The following is a 17,093-nucleotide window of genomic DNA, read 5'->3' as shown; positions in this document are numbered from 1 at the left end:
GTCTCATCCTGTAAATTCCACATAAGCAGCAAGTTATACATTCTAGATAACAGCTTTGTCTTTGGTTCTAACAATTCTGTCTCTAGTTTCGACTTTTCCACCTGGAAACCAACTTTTTTGTCCATTTTGAAAACCTCTTGAATTTGAGCATAATGTAGCCAGTCTCGCACCTTATTTTTTAGTTTGTCCTGGCTCTGCAACTTCCAATTGTCTCCAATTTTTTCAGTCAATTCCCAATATTTCGGCCAATAGGCCTCCATATTGGGTCTTTTTCGGGCTTTGGCCTCCACTGGTGATAGCCACCTCGGAGTTTTACTCTCTAGTAAGTCTTTATATTTCATCCAGACTGCAAAAATTACTTTTCTGACAATGTGGCTTTTAAACAATTTATGTGCTTTAACCTTGTCGTACCATAGGTATGCGTGCCATCCAAAAGCATTATTAAAACCTTCCAGATCTAGGACATCGGTGTTTTCCAACAAAAACCAATCTTTCAGCCAGCAGAAGGCTGCAGCTTCATAATACAACCTCAAGTCCGGCAGGGCAAACCCCCCTCTTTCTTTCGAATCTGTTAATATTTTAAACTTTATTCGGGGCTTTTTGCCCTGCCAGATAAATCTAGATATATCCTTCTGCCATTTTCCAAAGCAATCCACTCTGTCCACGATCTGTAAGGTTTGAAACAAAAATAACATTTTCGGCAACACATTCATTTTTATAGCTGCAATTCTTCCCAACAAGGAAAGTTTCAATCTTGACCAAATTTCTAAATCCTTTTTAACTTCCAACCAACATTTCTCATAATTATCCTTAAATAAATTCAAATTCTTGGAGGACAAATAGATCCCAAGGTATTTCACTTTTTTAACCACATTCAGTTCTGTTTCTCTCTGAAACCCCTCTGTTTCTGTAATTGTTAAATTTTTGGTCAGAACCTTAGTTTTTTGTTTATTCAACCTAAATCCCGCCACCCGACCAAATTCAGATATAAGTTCGAGAACTCTTTTTGTACTGGATTCTGGCTCCTGCAGTGTCAAAACTAGGTCATCTGCAAAAGCTTTCAGTTTATATTGTTTCACTCCGACCTCTATCCCTTGTACCAACCGGTCCTCTCTGATCATATTCAATAGCACCTCCAGGACTGAAATAAATAACAGAGGGGATAGAGGGCACCCTTGTCGTGTCCCTTTTTCAATTTTAAATTCCTCCGTCACCACATTGTTCACTATTAATTTAGCTTTTTGTTCTGAATAGATTGCATGTAATCCATTCTCAAACCCCCGTCCCACTCCCATCCCTTCCAAGTTCTTCTTCATAAACATCCAAGATATGTTGTCAAATGCTTTCTCCGCATCAATAAAGATTAACACCGCCCTTGTGTTCCTGTTAGTCTGCAAAAGTTCTAAAATGTCAATGATGTTTCTAGTGTTCTCATATAAATGTCTACCAGGGAGAAAGCCAGCTTGGTCTTTATGAATTACTTCATTTAAGACTTTTTTAAGTCTATTTGCCAAAATGTCTGCAAATATTTTGTAATCCACATTTAGGAGTGAGATGGGACGGTAGTTTTTAAGCTGAGTCTTTTCAGATTCTGACTTAGGTATCAATGTGATGAAGGCTTCTTTCCACGTTTCTGGTGCCCTCTTCCCATCCATAATCTGGTTACATACCTCCAACAAAGGTTGTATCAAATAGTCCTTCAGAACCTTGTAATATTTGGAGGTAAGTCCATCCGGGCCTGGAGATTTGCCTAGTTGCATATTCTGAATGGCACCTTCAATTTCCTGTAAGGTTATTGTAGAGTTCAAGATTGATCTTTTATCTTGAGTTATTTTTGATAGTCCATTTATCTTTAAAAATTGATCTATCTCTGATTCTTTCTGGGGCCCCTGTGCATACAGTTCTTTGAAGTATCTGTGGAAGCACCTCCTAATTTCTTCTGGTTTCTGTACGATCCTTCCATCAATCTCTAGATTTGTTATCGTGTTTAGCTTTTGTCTTTTTTTCAGCTGCCAAGCTAGCAGCTTTCCACATTTATTTGCTGATTCAAAAGATCTTTGCTTCATCTGTTTTATTTTCCATTCAATCTCCTGATTAATCAATTTTGAGTATTCTGCTTGGTAGAATTTAATTTCTCTCAGCACCTCCTTGGACTTTGGTTTGGTTCTCAGTTTTTTTTCTCCTTGGTGTATTTTCTCCAATATTTTGTCCTTCTTTCCGTTCCAGAGTTTTTTCTTGATTGAATTCTGTTGTATCAGAAACCCTCTCATAAGAGCTTTGCTTGCGTCCCAGATCGTTCTTTTTTCAACTGTAGTATTCAGATTTATCTCAAAATAGTCCTTTAATGTTTTTTGGGCCTTTTTCACAATCTCTTGATCTCTTAGTAGTGTGTCATTCATTCTCCATCTGAAGGAACCGGGTTGAGTTAATCTAAGTTCTATTTTCAAGGCGTTGTGGTCGGAGCATGTTTTTGGGCAGATTTCCACCTTTTTAGTCTTGGGTGCCAGCCCCCTGGAGGTCCAGATTTGGTCGATCCTTGACCAAGACAGGTGGGCCTCAGAGAAAAAAGTTCCTTCTTTACCTAGGGGGTTCTTTGTCCTCCATATGTCGATCAAATCCAGATTGTCAGTCAGTTCGAAAAAAGTTTTGGGCAGTCTGCCGTCTGATGTTAAGCTTTGGTTGTAAGACTTATCCATATGTGTAGACACCACTCCATTCATATCTCCCATCATTATGATGTTAGCATAATCCAGATAGTCCAGCAACGTCTCATGCAGCTTCTTGAAAAATTCTGATTTCCCGTCATTTGGGGCATAAATTCCTAATATCAATATTTTTTCTCCTTGGGTTTGAATTTCAATTGCCAAAATTCTTCCTTGTTCATCCTTAAATAGAAATTTGGGTATCAGGCTCTCCTTAGCGTAGATCACCACTCCTCTTTTCTTTACTTTGTCAGACGAAATAAATTCTTGGCCTAATCTTTTATTTACCAAAACCTTCCTGTGGAGCCTGGTCACATGGGTTTCTTGTAGGCAAATAATGTCCAATTGTTCTTTCTTCAATATGTGAAATAACCTCCTTCTTTTCTCCGGGGAATTTCCGCCATTTATATTCCAACTGAATAGCCGCAGAGACATCCTGAACTATTCTGCTACACCTAGAGCGGTGTATCTTCTTTCTCCTCTGGTTCCGAAGGTGCAGGTATTGCTCCACCTGGGTTGGGTATAGGCCAATTAGCTGCTGCTTCTTTTTGGAGGTCTTCTCCGTGATCGTGCTGGAACTTTTGTAAGTCCTCTGGTGATCTTATTTTAACCTTCTTCTGTTTGTAAGTGAATGATAGCCCTTGTGGGAACTCCCACCTGTAAGGAATTGTGTTGAGTCTCAGCAACTTAGCCAAATCTGAGTAGGTGGCTCTCAAGTCCAATAACTGTTTAGGAATATCTCGGTAAATTTCCACCCTTTTCTCTTGTATCACAATTGAGTTTTTGAAGTGTAGGCCTAGTACTGAAACAAGTTTTGGAACAATTGTCAGCAATAAATCAAAAAATTGATAACCAATCAACAAAAATTGACCAAGCAACATCCTCGATCCAGAAATTGACAGATCAGGTTTCCCAACATACCCAAGCAATTGAAAAATTGCAAGGAGCAACAGAAAAGAATCGTAAACTGGCAGGGGAAGCCGTCCAAATTGCAACATCAGCTAAAAAAGAAGTCGAGGAAGTTAAAGCGGAAGTCAAGCCTCTTCATAAACAGATAGGGGACCAACAAACCTATCTCTCGTTGGTGGAATTGAAAAATCGCGAGACCAACCTCAAACTAAGGGCAGTCCCAGAAATTGAACAAGAAGATTTGAAAGGACTTTTGACAACAGAGTTTACAAAGTTCTGGGACTTAAAAGAAGAAATTGATTTCAAAATTGTATCGGCTTTTCGGTTGGGAAGATTAGTAAGAAAAGATAGATCCAGAGACTGCTTAATAGCTTTGAGATCAAGGGAGGAGAGAGACAAAATACTATGCCTCCCGCAGTTTGGTCAAGTCACAGGCAAACAATATATGCAATGTTAACCTTGATGCTGTTTTGCTTCTACACATAGTGTTACCAGGATCACAGCATAGGTGGCACAGCACAAAACCCCGTCTTATTTGAGGTATTTATTCTGTTTGCAGGCTAGTGGATACCACTCATTGGCATGATGATGAAGTAGGCTTGGGCCCATGAAAGCTTACGCCAGAATAAATCTAGTAGGGTGATATCCAATTAAATCATTGAGGAGGCACACTGAAATTAATGGACTTTGAATGCAAGGGATTTGATGTTTTAAACTGAGGAGTTTAAGGGGAAAACAAAAGTAATCAGCACATATAATGATGATGTTTTTTTTAAAAAAATTCCTACTGCTTTAAAAAAGTTTTAACTGCTGCTGTTTTAAAGATGTTTTAAGTGAATGTTTTGACTGTTTTTGAATATTTTGGTTTGTTTTAATTTGTGAGGAAGAGTGGGATAGAAAGTCAACAAATTAAAAAAATAAAAGATTGCTGTCAAGTTTACCTTCTGTGCCTCGGATGCTAAGAGGAGTGTGCCTTGTTTCATGGCTTGTAAAAACTGGCCAGCAAACTCCCCTGGGGCTGCAAATTTCAGCATTGGCATTGAAGGCTGCTTTGTCTTTTAATAAGCCTGGAAGGCAGGAAAAGAGAGCAATCCTTATTACACAAAAGGTGCCCATGAGAAAGTGACCTGGGAAAGGAGCCAAAACTGGAGCTAGCCACCCAGCAAGAACCAAGCACCAGCGGGCTCTCTGACCACAGCTAAAATATATTTGGGCATACACTTATCCCTGTTCAGTTGTGAATAGAAAGGGGACAAAGTGTTCTTGTCTGATAATGGAACAGAAATTCCAACAGCCAGCACCTATACTTGTCATGTGTTCATTTCAAAGGAATGCAGCTGAACTGGACAAGCTTCAGCTACTGGTGGCTATTTATTAAGTAAGAAAGCAAACATAGTTAAGAAACAGAGAGTATAGCCCTTTATGTAAACACAGCTTCCCCTTCTTTCAGAAGCAACTGCTTTTTCTTCCAAACACATTTAGCAAATATGAGTTCATGTTCATGGATGAAATTAAACTATGTGCTATTTAAAGCGATTGCTTTTACTTATAAACAGGTGTTAACAGACACCCCAAATGTTATATCTGTCCTGAATTAAAGAAACAGCTGCTGTGGTGACAGACTCTCCCCAGCAGGTGACAGCAAAAGTCTATACTTCCCCATGCAATAGTTTGAAGCCCAGTTCTGGTGCGTGGGAGGTATTGCTTAAGATTGGTAGTTAAGAAAGTTTCCTCATGTCTGAGGGTGGAAAAATAGGCTAAGTCACAACAATCTCACATTTGCTGGAAGAACAGGGAATGAAGGGGCACTGAGGGAAATGTTCCCACTTCAGAGATAATTGGCCTGTTCCCAAATACATGACAAGACAGGTCTAAAATCATCAAAGGTGAAGCAGGCTGGTCTCAAGGCTTCATGCCCACCTTAGTGGGGTGTTTAAAATTTTTTGTTTTGGCCAAGTTTGATAAATTTCTGAAGCTCTGTCAAGCTCTCCATGAAAAGAAAACACTAGCCTAGGGGGAAGGGGAGAGAGATGAGTGGGTTTCATCTTGTAACTGACAGCTGTGTGGTTCGCAATCAGGGAGTGACTTTACCAGGGATCACAGTGTGGAAGGAATGTTAAAGAAAATAATCAGGAACTGTTCCAGTGAATTTTCTTCTCTGTGAAAGTTGTCTCACTCTTTCTCTTAGGAGCAGTGTCAGGTGGCTTCTGTTCCAAAGGGTTTATTGGGTTGGTGGGTGTGTTGAGTGATCTTTCCTTTTTCTACTCCAGACCAAGCCTTTCCTAAAATCCCATCCCTTCAACCTTTAAAAAAATTATTTGCTGTTGTGTTAGAGTTTAGACAAGTCACTTCCATGGGAATCTTGAAAGCACCCAGAATATGATACAAAAGGATATTTGTACCTTATGTCAGTTCTAGATTACTCATTCCAAATAGATTGTATTCAGCATTAAAACAATTATTGCATTTTGATACATTTTTGTGGTGTTTTGAACTAACTGAGCTTTATGTTTTACCTATATAAAGGCTATGTACACACCTTATCACATATGCACATTCTTTCCCTCAAAGGATACTAGGCACTGTAATTTACCGCTCAAAGAGTTACAATTCCCAGCAACTCTTAATGAACTACAGTGTCCAGAATTATTTGAGGGAAATAATGCACTCTGAATGTGTGTTGAAAGTACAGCGGCTGTGCAAGCAGCCAAGGAAGTAAAAAGGCAGAAAATGAGATTTCTGCTTACGAGAAATAGTTACCAATTATTTAATGTTGCATAGCCGGGAAGAAGAACAGAGGGGTGATATGCAGAGAAGGGCTGTATCAGTTCTCAATGGCTTCCATGGAGTTCGATGGGATAAAGTAAACAGGCAGCAGTAGCAACATGGGCCAGAGTTAGGAGTTTGTCCAAGCAAAACAGCATGCTCCAGACACTGGGATCACCAGGGGCAGGTTTAACACTCACAATAACAAAGGGTTAATTACCCAGTATAGAAAAGAGACACCAAACACTGAGACAGCAGTGCAGCTTGGTATGATCCGCTACATGTTTCTAAGAAGTCTTTATGAAAGGGAACATTTCTGTATTGCTTAAGAAGAGAAACTACTTTGGTTTGCTGCAGCACGAAAGCTCAAGCTTCCCATAGAATGTGTTCCCCTTTGCAAGAATTGCAAAACAAATCTAACTCTATTTCTGCTTCTTCTTAGAGCTGTCGTGTATGCAATCACGGAGTGACACTTTTGCACAATCCCTGTCACCGGAAGTCTATCCGGAGGCTAAGAACCTCGGAAGGGGAAGCTCTTATTTTCAGCAGTCAGGGTAGCATGCTTTTAAATAGAAAAAAAAATTATTTTTGGTAACAGGATGTTGTGCTTCTTCATAATGAGCAAACCCCCAATCACTGACCTATAGCAGGGCCCTATGGCGATTATTACAGCACAGAAGTGAGCTGCTTACATCATGGGAAAATTACGTCATCCATAAACTGCTGGGGAAAACTTAGGAAAACAACACCACAGACAACTCATGAACTCACTGAACTCTATATTCACTTACTCACATTAATATGTATTTTAGTGGAATACCCTCAATTGCTTCTTGAGTTCATAGGAAAGGGACGGCTGGTACCCATAAACTGATTCAACCCTTTAAGACATTAATCGTGTGATTTCCACCAGTGAACACAACACACGCGAAAGGTTAAGCTACTGCAACATCCTGTTTCCTGTGGTCCGCAGCGAGATACTTTGGGGCAGCCCATTAGCAGGTGATTAATGTCAGGATTACTGTGATGGTGTTTGACATGCACTCTGTCCCTTGTGTTTATTATTAATATTATATGAACACACTCATATGTGTTCATATGAGTGTTTTGATTCTGCTGTCCTTCCACTAGCAATTGGTATGAAGCTCAATCCAGGTGAAACTGATATGCTATTCGTGGGTGGTTCCTCTAAGTTCATCTTGTTCAAAATGAGATCGTACTCCCACTGAAGGAAGAGGTTTGGGGGTTCTGCTGGAACCTCTTCTGTCAGTTGAGACACAGGTGGCCTTGGTGGCAGCAAAGTACCTTCGACCAGCTTTGGCTGGAAGCCCAGCTACACCCTTATCTGGACAGGGACAGACTGCTGCAGTGATCTATGCTCTAGTAGCCTGTATATTGGATTACTGTAATGTGCTATGTATTGGACTGCCCTTGAAGATAGTTCAGAAACTGATGCTGGTGCAGAATGCTGTGGCCAGACTGCAACTGGGGACTAGGTGAGCTAACCCAATAATACCAGTATTAGCACATCTACGCTGGTTGTCTATATGTTTCTGGGACCAATTCAAGGTGCTGGTTTTAAACCATAAAGGAGATGTGAGCAACCTTTGGCCCTTTAAATGTTGCTGAACTACAACTCCCATCATCCCTCACCATTGGTCCTGCTTGCTGAACCGCCCTGAGATCTTTTGATGAAGAGCAGTATATAAATCAAATAAAGAAAAATAAAGAAATGTTTGGAGGGCTAAAAGTTCCCCACACCTGCTATATGCCTTATTGACCACATCTCCTGACAAGAATAATCCCAGACCTCAACATGTGTCATCTGAGGCCCTTCTTAATTGCCACCCGCCTGCCCGAGAATTGTTCGGAAGGTGGCAACATGCCAGAAAACCATTTTGGCTCCCTATCTATTGAATGCTCTCCTAAGTAAGACCTGCCTGGTACCAACACTGACCTCTTTTCAGCACCAGGTTAAGACTTTCCTCTTCACCCAGGTATTGGATGGAATTTTATAAATTATAAAATTTGATTGTAACCTCTGTGTTAGGCAACTAATGATACAATAATATACAGTGGAACACTGTCCCAGAATGTAGAAATTTTACTTAGCTATCCTGGCCTCCTGTTTAGTCCTTAAAATAATAATTAAAAAATCTCTTACGGCAAACCAGAGGTGACACTAAACGTAGTATATGAACTGCTGAGGATGGTGGGAGAGATTTTCATTTGTAACACAGTGCATAGGGAACAGCAGTTTCTTCCATCAGCTGGGTCCTAATAAAAATCCATCAGCAATATGTAGTAGCTATCAGCCCCAAAATTCAATATTTTATGGGAGCTTACCCTGTGAGGGTAATACCTGTTGTGGGAGATGATTTTAATTGGCACTTTGGTGTGGGAGGAAAGGACCAGTCACCCATTCCCCACATACCATAGTCCTGATGAAAATCAGGTTCGCCTACAGCAGCTATAACACTAAAAGCCATGACACTTGGAAGAGATGCTTTTGTAGCTTCCTTGGAGTTTCCTACTGAGTGGGGCAGTGAGCAGCCATACATGCAGAATACTGTATACTCTCATTCCTGTTCCTCTCATTCCTCATGTTGTCCTTCATGTAATTACTCCAGACTCTGGCAGCAGGCAGGACTCAAGCAACATGGAGGGGGAGAGACTCAGCATCATTCATTCAATTTGTGCAGGAAATGCATACACTGGCGTCAGCAGGTATGCGTCACTATGAATCAGGTGTTTATACTGAATAATGCCCAAGGAAAATAATGCACACTTAAATTCTACTGGCCTCTCTAAGAGATGAATGAGCTGGATGTCTGGTGCAATGTGACCATCATCTAAGACAGACACAGCAAAAGACCCAATGGTTCTCACTGGTGACAAGAGAGGCAGAAAGCAGCGTTACAGAATAAAAATCAGAATTAGATCCCTTCTGCTAAGGTTTGGACTAAGGGCATGTCCAGAGGCTGAAAAGGTGAAAGGGTACAGATTCTGATGAATCTGGAGGTGCCCTGAATGATGAGGTATGATGAGTATTCTTTCCTCCATTTCCTTTCCTCTAAAAGCACAGAGAAATCCAGTCTGCTTTGCCCCAAAGTTTCCCCCTCACAATGATACATCTACTGTGATCATGCCTTAGCGGAATACATTTGGTGTGCTCTGTAGTTTACACAGCTGCAATCCCCAAAGGAGCACTAGACCCAAACACTTGCAGTCAACACTGCTTATCACAATCATTCAATAATTGTGCATGAGCAACAACAAAGACACCATCCAAGCTAAATATTACTTTAGCATCTCTTCAGCAACATATATTCAGCATGTAGGAAGTTAGCTGGCAGCAATTCAGGCTTGTGGTATGTGGTTACAGTCCTTTAATTTGACATTGAATTATGCTGTTCTTTTATGGGAACCTCCGCTTGAAATGACCAAACGCTGAACTCTCAAGCGTTGTTCCCCCAAAAGAACTCAAGCTATAGTTTATACAAAAGTTTAGTTACCATAATGTTCACTCCAACAAACTGTAGCTTGTTTAATTCATTTTATATGCTTTCTGAAAAGCCCAGATGCATTTGGTTCAATATTTCAATAAGTTTTATCAGATTGCTTTGGTGGAAGCATTCACTCTGCCATCCCTTGGCAGCAGCAATAATTATATTTGGCACAGGGTTACCGATCATCAGAAAATTGTAGATTTGAAATGCTTTCTTTTCTTGCCAGACTGTATGGAAGGGGTTTGTGTTGTTAACTTAACAAATTATAACATAAGCAGAGCAATATATGTCAGACTCCTGTTACCCCAATGCAGCCTAAATAATGTGTAAAACACCACTTTATTATAATAACCAAGTCCTTAGGTTCCAGGAAAAGGCACAAATATTTTTCAGAATTGTTTTCTTTATAATTTGATTAAGATAAATAATAAAATAAGATATATCTTTTTTAAAAAACATTCATGCCATACATGGTGTCTGTGAACAAAGCAAAGGAATTATGTTCAGAAACCAAGTGACAGAATGGCAGAAGTATTTTCTTTTGAAAAAAGAGAAGTGTAATATATACTGCTACCCAAAAAGTGACCTGGAAGTGAACTGATTTGTTTTCAGAATAAATCAGAGACAAATTGGTTAATCTCTTGAGCCAGTCCAAAGGCCTTTCCCTTACTTATTTTCCCTTACTTATTTTCCAGTGGTGACAGCAGCAACAAGATTAGCAGCAAAGAGCAAGTTGAAGAAAAGGGTTTTCCTTATTTTCTCATCTTACGCTGTCATCCCAATATGCTCCACAGTATGTTAGAGCTGCAGACTAGAAACTCTTGGCAACTGAAGTCTTTTCAAGGACTACTGCCATTGTAGGGGTGTCATGTGAAAATGGTCTAAGACATAAGAATTAAGGAGCAAATATGAAATGCATGAGAGCAATTTTTCTGGTATTTTTCTGGTATTCTGAACCAGTCAGTTTAATTTAAAGTGATGCAAGAAAAAGTTCAGATAATAGGGTAACTTGTTGCACACTCCTGCTCTCTTTATCTCAGATGCTAACCACAAATCCTGTCTCTACATGTGCACTATCAAAACCTCCAGATTAATTGCAGAAAGCTCTGGAACTGTAATCTCTGCTTTCATGTCTTTCACCTCACATTCTGAGATACTTCTTAGTGAACTCTTTGAAAGCTCAATTGTACTAAAATGAACAGAGTTCTATCAAGACAATCTACATAATATAAAGCAGGGCAAAGCAGCACTGCAGAAATGAATTCTCTCAAATCTTCTCTTTCCCAGCTCATTCTTACCATCCTTGCTTAAAACAATTTCTTCAGCAAAATATATTTAAACCTCCCTACACTGCCATAATTGCTCATTTCCCCGCAGCAACCTTTGACTTGGTCAACCCTTTCCCAAGAATCCAGGTTTGAAACTTTGTCACTGTTACATCCCATAAAGAAATGTTACATAGCTGTAGTTGCAGATAAGAATGTAGTTTCTCTCTTAAACTCTATGGAGCAGGGCTGTGCACTGGATTCCGCTGAATCCCAGACCCACAACTAGATTGGGCTGAAGCAGTAACAAATCAGAGCAGCCCAGTTTGCCCTAAATCAATTTGCAGATATTTGTGCAGATTTGTAGCTCCGAACAGTCTCTCTGAAAGCCAGATAGTGTCTCTGAAATGTTGCAATTTTGCAACACCGTGTAATGAGCATGCCAAAATGGGAAGAGTGGGAGGAAGAGATCTGGAGGAAGGCTAGAGTGATTTCACTCCACCCAGCACTCTCTATTTGCTGCAGGGCTAGCCTAGAATGCTCTCACTTCATCTAACATTCTCCAGTCTTCAGTGGTGTGTGTGTGTATGTGTGTGTGTGTGTGTGTGTGTGTGTGAAGTCTTAAAAGGCAGAACTATCTTATAAGCTCTTAGAAAGTAAAATGTTTTGTGTGGTTGTTCAGCTTCAGCTTCTTTTCTAACCAATCAATTCTTTTCCTAATCAACCCCTGTCCTGTCCTTGCTGTTAGGAACACCACGGAGCTACCTTATACTGAGTCAGACCTTTGATTCATCTAGCTTGGTGACTAGCAGGGTTTCAGTGACTCTCCAGGGTTTCAGATAGGAGTCTCTCCCAGCCCTACTTGGAGAAGTCAGGGATTAAACCCTACCATTGTGCTTGTTTTTCTCCATAGCATAATGAGGTACAGAAACTTACTTTAAAAAAACCACAAATCTCCAGTTTACCTACAAGATCGTCTTATCCAATATGGTCCCATTCAACTGCTCTGATCTGTGGAAACTGGCACTTTTACAGGTGTCACATACTGCCTGCACTGCATTTGTAAAAAAATGGTCCTTTAGTGTGACAGCACTGACATTCTGGAACTCCTTGACTATAGATATCAGCCAGGCACATTCACTGTATTCTCTTCAGCTCCTGCTGAAGTCATTCTTATTTAGACAAGGTACCCAGATGCTTAGAAAGGTTGTGCAAGTTTTCATTTGTTTATTGTCTACTTTTTGTATGTTTTAAATTATGGTTGTAAAAATTTTTAGTGATGGTTTTCTGGTTTCAGGGCAATAGAGGGGAAAACATACAAGCATCCTGGCCAAAATGGAAGGAAAGTGAGGAGACGAGGGAGAAAGAAAGATGGAGCCACACTCACACTCAGACCTCGCTGGGGGCACGTGCTGGGCACAAACAAATCAAGCACCAGGAGTGGGGGGAAACAGAAGGTTAAATGTAGGTTTTTACACGGAAAAGAGAACACAGCAAGGCAAACCTGGATGCCTGGGTTTTTAAAAGCAGTAAAGCAATGAGCGCACGCAAGCCTCTTAAAATTAAAAGGCATGCAAGGAACCAGACACCCCCCCCCCCGACTCCAAACCTCATGGCTCTTCTCTGTGATGACTCTCCTAGCTGATGACTCGCTGCGGGACGATGACGACTGAGGAGGAGGCGGAGCTGGAGCCGCAGCATTAAGCTGCTAAACACGCCCCCCGGAGACACCTGGTTGGCTGCCTCTGGTGGGCGTGGGCGCCAGCCAGGTGAGGAGGGGCGGGGGCTAAGGCCCCCGGCCAGGGGCGGGGGTCGGGCCCTCGATCCACAAACTACTTCTACAATCAAGTGGCATAGAAATTTTATGCAATAAATGAATAAATACTGAATTTTAATCTTCCAGGTTCTGAAGTTTCACTATCTCAAGCTTGATGGTGATGCTATGCACATTCCTACCCCCTTCCCCCACTGTTAGGACCTAGTTTAGAAATTATTTAACGCATGTCATCACAAAGAAGGAAGATCTGGAGACAAATCTAGAGACTGAGCACAGAGTTGCCGGCAATTATACAAATGCACAAAGAGAGATTCCCCCGTTGCCACCCTTTGAGTCACACAGTTCATTCTCCTGAGAGACAACAGCATAATAAGGAGAGAGAATAGAGTAGACGAGCGAGGGGGCCCTCAATTTCCTCTAACCTTTCAGTTACATTCTTCCTCTGCTTTGCCTTTTCGATTTTTCTACCCAAAGAGAAGAGGATAGTTCAAACGGAAACATAAGAGGACAATTGAGGTGGAGAGGTGAATGTGTGGAAGGATTTGAGTCATCTCCACTTTCATCAAATCAAGGCTCATCCTTACCCTCTAGTATTTTCCAAAGGACCTTTTAAAAATAAATCCCTAAAACATTAAAATATTTTAAACAATGCTGGTGCCATGAACCCCCCATTCTCATGGAATATTAAGTTTTCTAAAAATTAGCTATGTCTAGCGGGTTTTTTTTTACTTTACTTTACTTTGCTTTGCTTTTGGAGATAGAAAGAGAAGCAAACAGCATTCATTTAGCCTAACTGTTAAATTAAGGGCCAAAACAGACAGTATGTAAATATGCATAATTATACTTTACTTATCTGGGTTCCCCTTTTTTATGGTGGTGAACAGGACTGGGACCATGATGCACTGTGTGTGTGCGCGTGCGTGCGTGCCAGAGTCCAAAAAACCCTCTTCCCTAAAGCTCTTAATCTCCTTTTCTCTCTTGTCACTGGCTATTCTCTAAAAGGGAAGCTGCTAATAGCATCAATGACATTTTTCAGTGGGTACACAGAGCAGGCAGTAGGGTAGCCCACCCTTCAGGATTCTCTTGAGGCCAATCATGGAGTTCTGACAAACCACCAGTGCTATTTCACACCAGCAAGTGTCAGTGAGGTCCATGAGCAAGGTGCTCCTGCTCAGCCATCACTACTTGGCTTAGCCCTTAAGAAAATGATAGCACCACAGGGGCTTGTTAATTGCCTTGGCTCTGGGCCAGGGCAGTGGAGAAACAAAGTGGCAGTCAAGTGGTCTGAGCAGGAAGGTGTAGGAGATACAAGGGGAATGATGGAAATCAGTTGTGGGAAAATGCTGCCAAATGGAATTAGGAAACTGGAAGAGGTGCTGAGGCTACCTAAAGAGGGACAAAGATGAGGAGCTGGGCCTTCATTCAGACTCCTAGCTTTTGAGATTTGTTCATTCCACCAATAAATCGGTTTTTCTAGTAATTCCCTTACAAACTAAGGGGATTACTCTAAACTGGTGGAAAGAGGAGTGATGGAGAAGTCTACTAGAATGATCTCAAGCTCAAAGCTCTGTCTTTGTGGCAAAGTGTAGCAGCTGCTGAACCAGAAGAAAGCCCCTCTCTACACTATACTGGACACATGGTTTTTCTTTTTTAAAAAAAATAAACAAAAATAATTCAATCAGTGACAGACAGTGGTGGTGATGGTAGTGAAAGACATTCAGTGTCACAGTAATAATAATAAAAAAGATTAGGCATTTGTGTGGTTTTAGCCATGGATGGTTCAAGGAAGATGTATTCAAAACTTGATTTCACAAAGTCAACACAGTTACAGCTGAATACACTCTATGCTGCCAAAGGCAATTCAACATGAAAGAAGAAAAGTAGTGAGAAAGCCACACAGAAAACATAAAGCAAAATGAATCAGAGAAGCATAAGAAAATAATGCCACACATCTCATCTTTTTTTAAAAAATACCCAAAGGAGACTCATCCCAGGAAAATCTGGTGACAATAACCACAGCAGGGCATGTTTACCACAGTATTTCCCATGATTTAATTCTGCAAGCCAAGATCATGCAAAGAAAATGCTCCCAAGAATATTGCCTGATTTGGAAATTGCAAATGATGATGGTGATAAACAAATTATGGTGGATGGATAAAAGCAATCAAGTATAACAAAAGATATTGATAGCAAAATCTAGAACTTTTGCTTAAGGACTTGGATGGTGCACAGTCCCCCACCCCACATACCACAAAGAGAAGAATAAATTCCTCCCAGTAATGGGTGTTACGTTTCTGTGACAGAGGGAATTAACTATGGCTTGCTTGATTTTTACAATGACAATGACAAGTTTAAACTAACCCCAGCTGGTCATTTTTGAGGTGAGTCTCACCTGATGATCTCAATACACAGCTAGGTTGATGGGCGGGGGGACAAAAAAGTCAGAAGAAAATTCACTGAGCTGCATTTGGAAATAGACTAGCAATAAGTGACATTCTTTAAGCACTGGTATAATATGAACTCAACACCAAGTTCCATTTGTAGTCTGGTCTTATATGTGAAAACTCCCCCTGATGTAACAAACTGTCATTTCCCTCCTACTGGTGTCCTCCGCTACACAGAATCTGGTCTAAGCAACCTGTGCATGTTTATCTGCGGTGGTATTATTTGCACCATGGAATAATTCAATTAGCAGTAAGAATTAGCAGTCTTTCTCAATAGCTTCAAAACAGCTCCAAAACTATGACAGCAATTTACTGTTGAGGTCATCTGGGAGTGACACTCCTTCAGATCACACACATAGCCAAGAAGTCTTAGCTGAATGCAACTGAAAATAATCTTAGTTAAACAGATATGAGCATACTCCCTACTCTGTACTTGCAATGAAAACAACAGTTGTGTAACATTTGGGCCTTGCATTCCGCCATTTGAGAAGTGCCTGGTGTGCTCTGGTCCATGGGGTCACGAAGAGACGGACACTAAACGACTAAACAACAACAACAATACAGTGAGAAGAAATTGGATGAAAGCAGACAACTGAGAATCATATAGAGTTGCACTCACTTGCAGCTGAAACTTTATGGGGAGTTGATCCTCTTACTGGTGGAGGAAGGGGGGTGCGGTGGGGGGGTGACACCGCCCCCATCCCCCTGGGACGCTTGCCATGGGTGGTGCCCCCTGGGATGCTCGCCGCTCATGGCAGGTGCACTAGCTCCACCTCTGGACCCTCTGCCTGTAGCTTTCACCCACAGAGTAAGATTGATATTATCATGCATCCTGTTTATGAGGTTGCTATGCAACTACCTGGTGGTGGTAGTGGTAATCCTGGAATTTGCCAGTGCTGGCTGAATTCCTACCAATTTTAAGAGTTTATCAAAAATACAGTAGATCAGGAAAGCAGAAGATAAAAGTGCATCAACACTCCTATCGTAGAATGAGGCCTATTTTATGCCCAGTCTCAAATTAGGTTAGTACATTTCCATCAAAGTTGAAGTTGATATTCATTGGTAGAAGTTTCCTGTCACATTATATCATCTCACATAGTGAAAGTCAAGTTTGCAAACTCTGCATAAAGTGTTAAGTAATCACCAGATAAAAAAAATCCATATAGGAACATATGATATGTTCAATATAATATAAGTCCAGCATCCAATTTGCTACAGTGGTCTCTGGGAAGCCCGAAAGCAGGTCATGAACGTAATAGTCCCCTCTGACTGTGGTTCCAGCAATCGGTATTCAAAGGTATGCTGCCTCTGATCTTGGAGACAACAGCACAGAGCCATAGAATCATAGATTTGTAGAGTTGGGAGGGACTCTGAGGGTCATCTGGAAATTTTCTCCAGACTGTGGCCAGTGTGAAGTTTTTTCATGGCCACAAGAGCTCCAGTGGGCACAGAGAGCTCCCATGCCCCACAAGGGTCAACAGCAGAAAGAGGTTGGGTTCACATCGCTCTCTTAGAGTGACAGCATGGGGATAGCAGAGGGAGGCAGGGGGCAGCTGCCCCCCCATCAGTAAATATCAACAAAACTCAATACAAATATGAGGTTCTGGCCCCCCACAACCAAAATCCTGGCTATACCCATGAGTGGCATGAGTTGTGTTTCTCTCGCTCCCTCCCCAGCACATTATACAGTGGACGCTTGGGTTGCGAACGTGAGCCATGTG

The 17,093-nt window shown here is 41.1% G+C and overlaps 1 protein-coding gene across 2 annotated transcripts in view; it reads right to left on the bottom strand.

Moving 5' to 3' along the window:
• SLC44A3 (solute carrier family 44 member 3) overlaps positions 1 to 17,093 on the bottom strand; it is a 97,139-nt gene that overhangs the window by 38,177 nt on the left and 41,869 nt on the right. The window lies entirely within an intron of this gene.

Source organism: Podarcis raffonei, chromosome 6, assembly GCF_027172205.1.
Source record: "Podarcis raffonei isolate rPodRaf1 chromosome 6, rPodRaf1.pri, whole genome shotgun sequence".
Taxonomy (NCBI): Eukaryota; Metazoa; Chordata; class Lepidosauria; order Squamata; family Lacertidae; genus Podarcis; species Podarcis raffonei.
The sequence above is the reverse complement of the archived record's forward strand: the minus strand, read 5'-3'. Positions and strand labels throughout refer to the sequence as shown.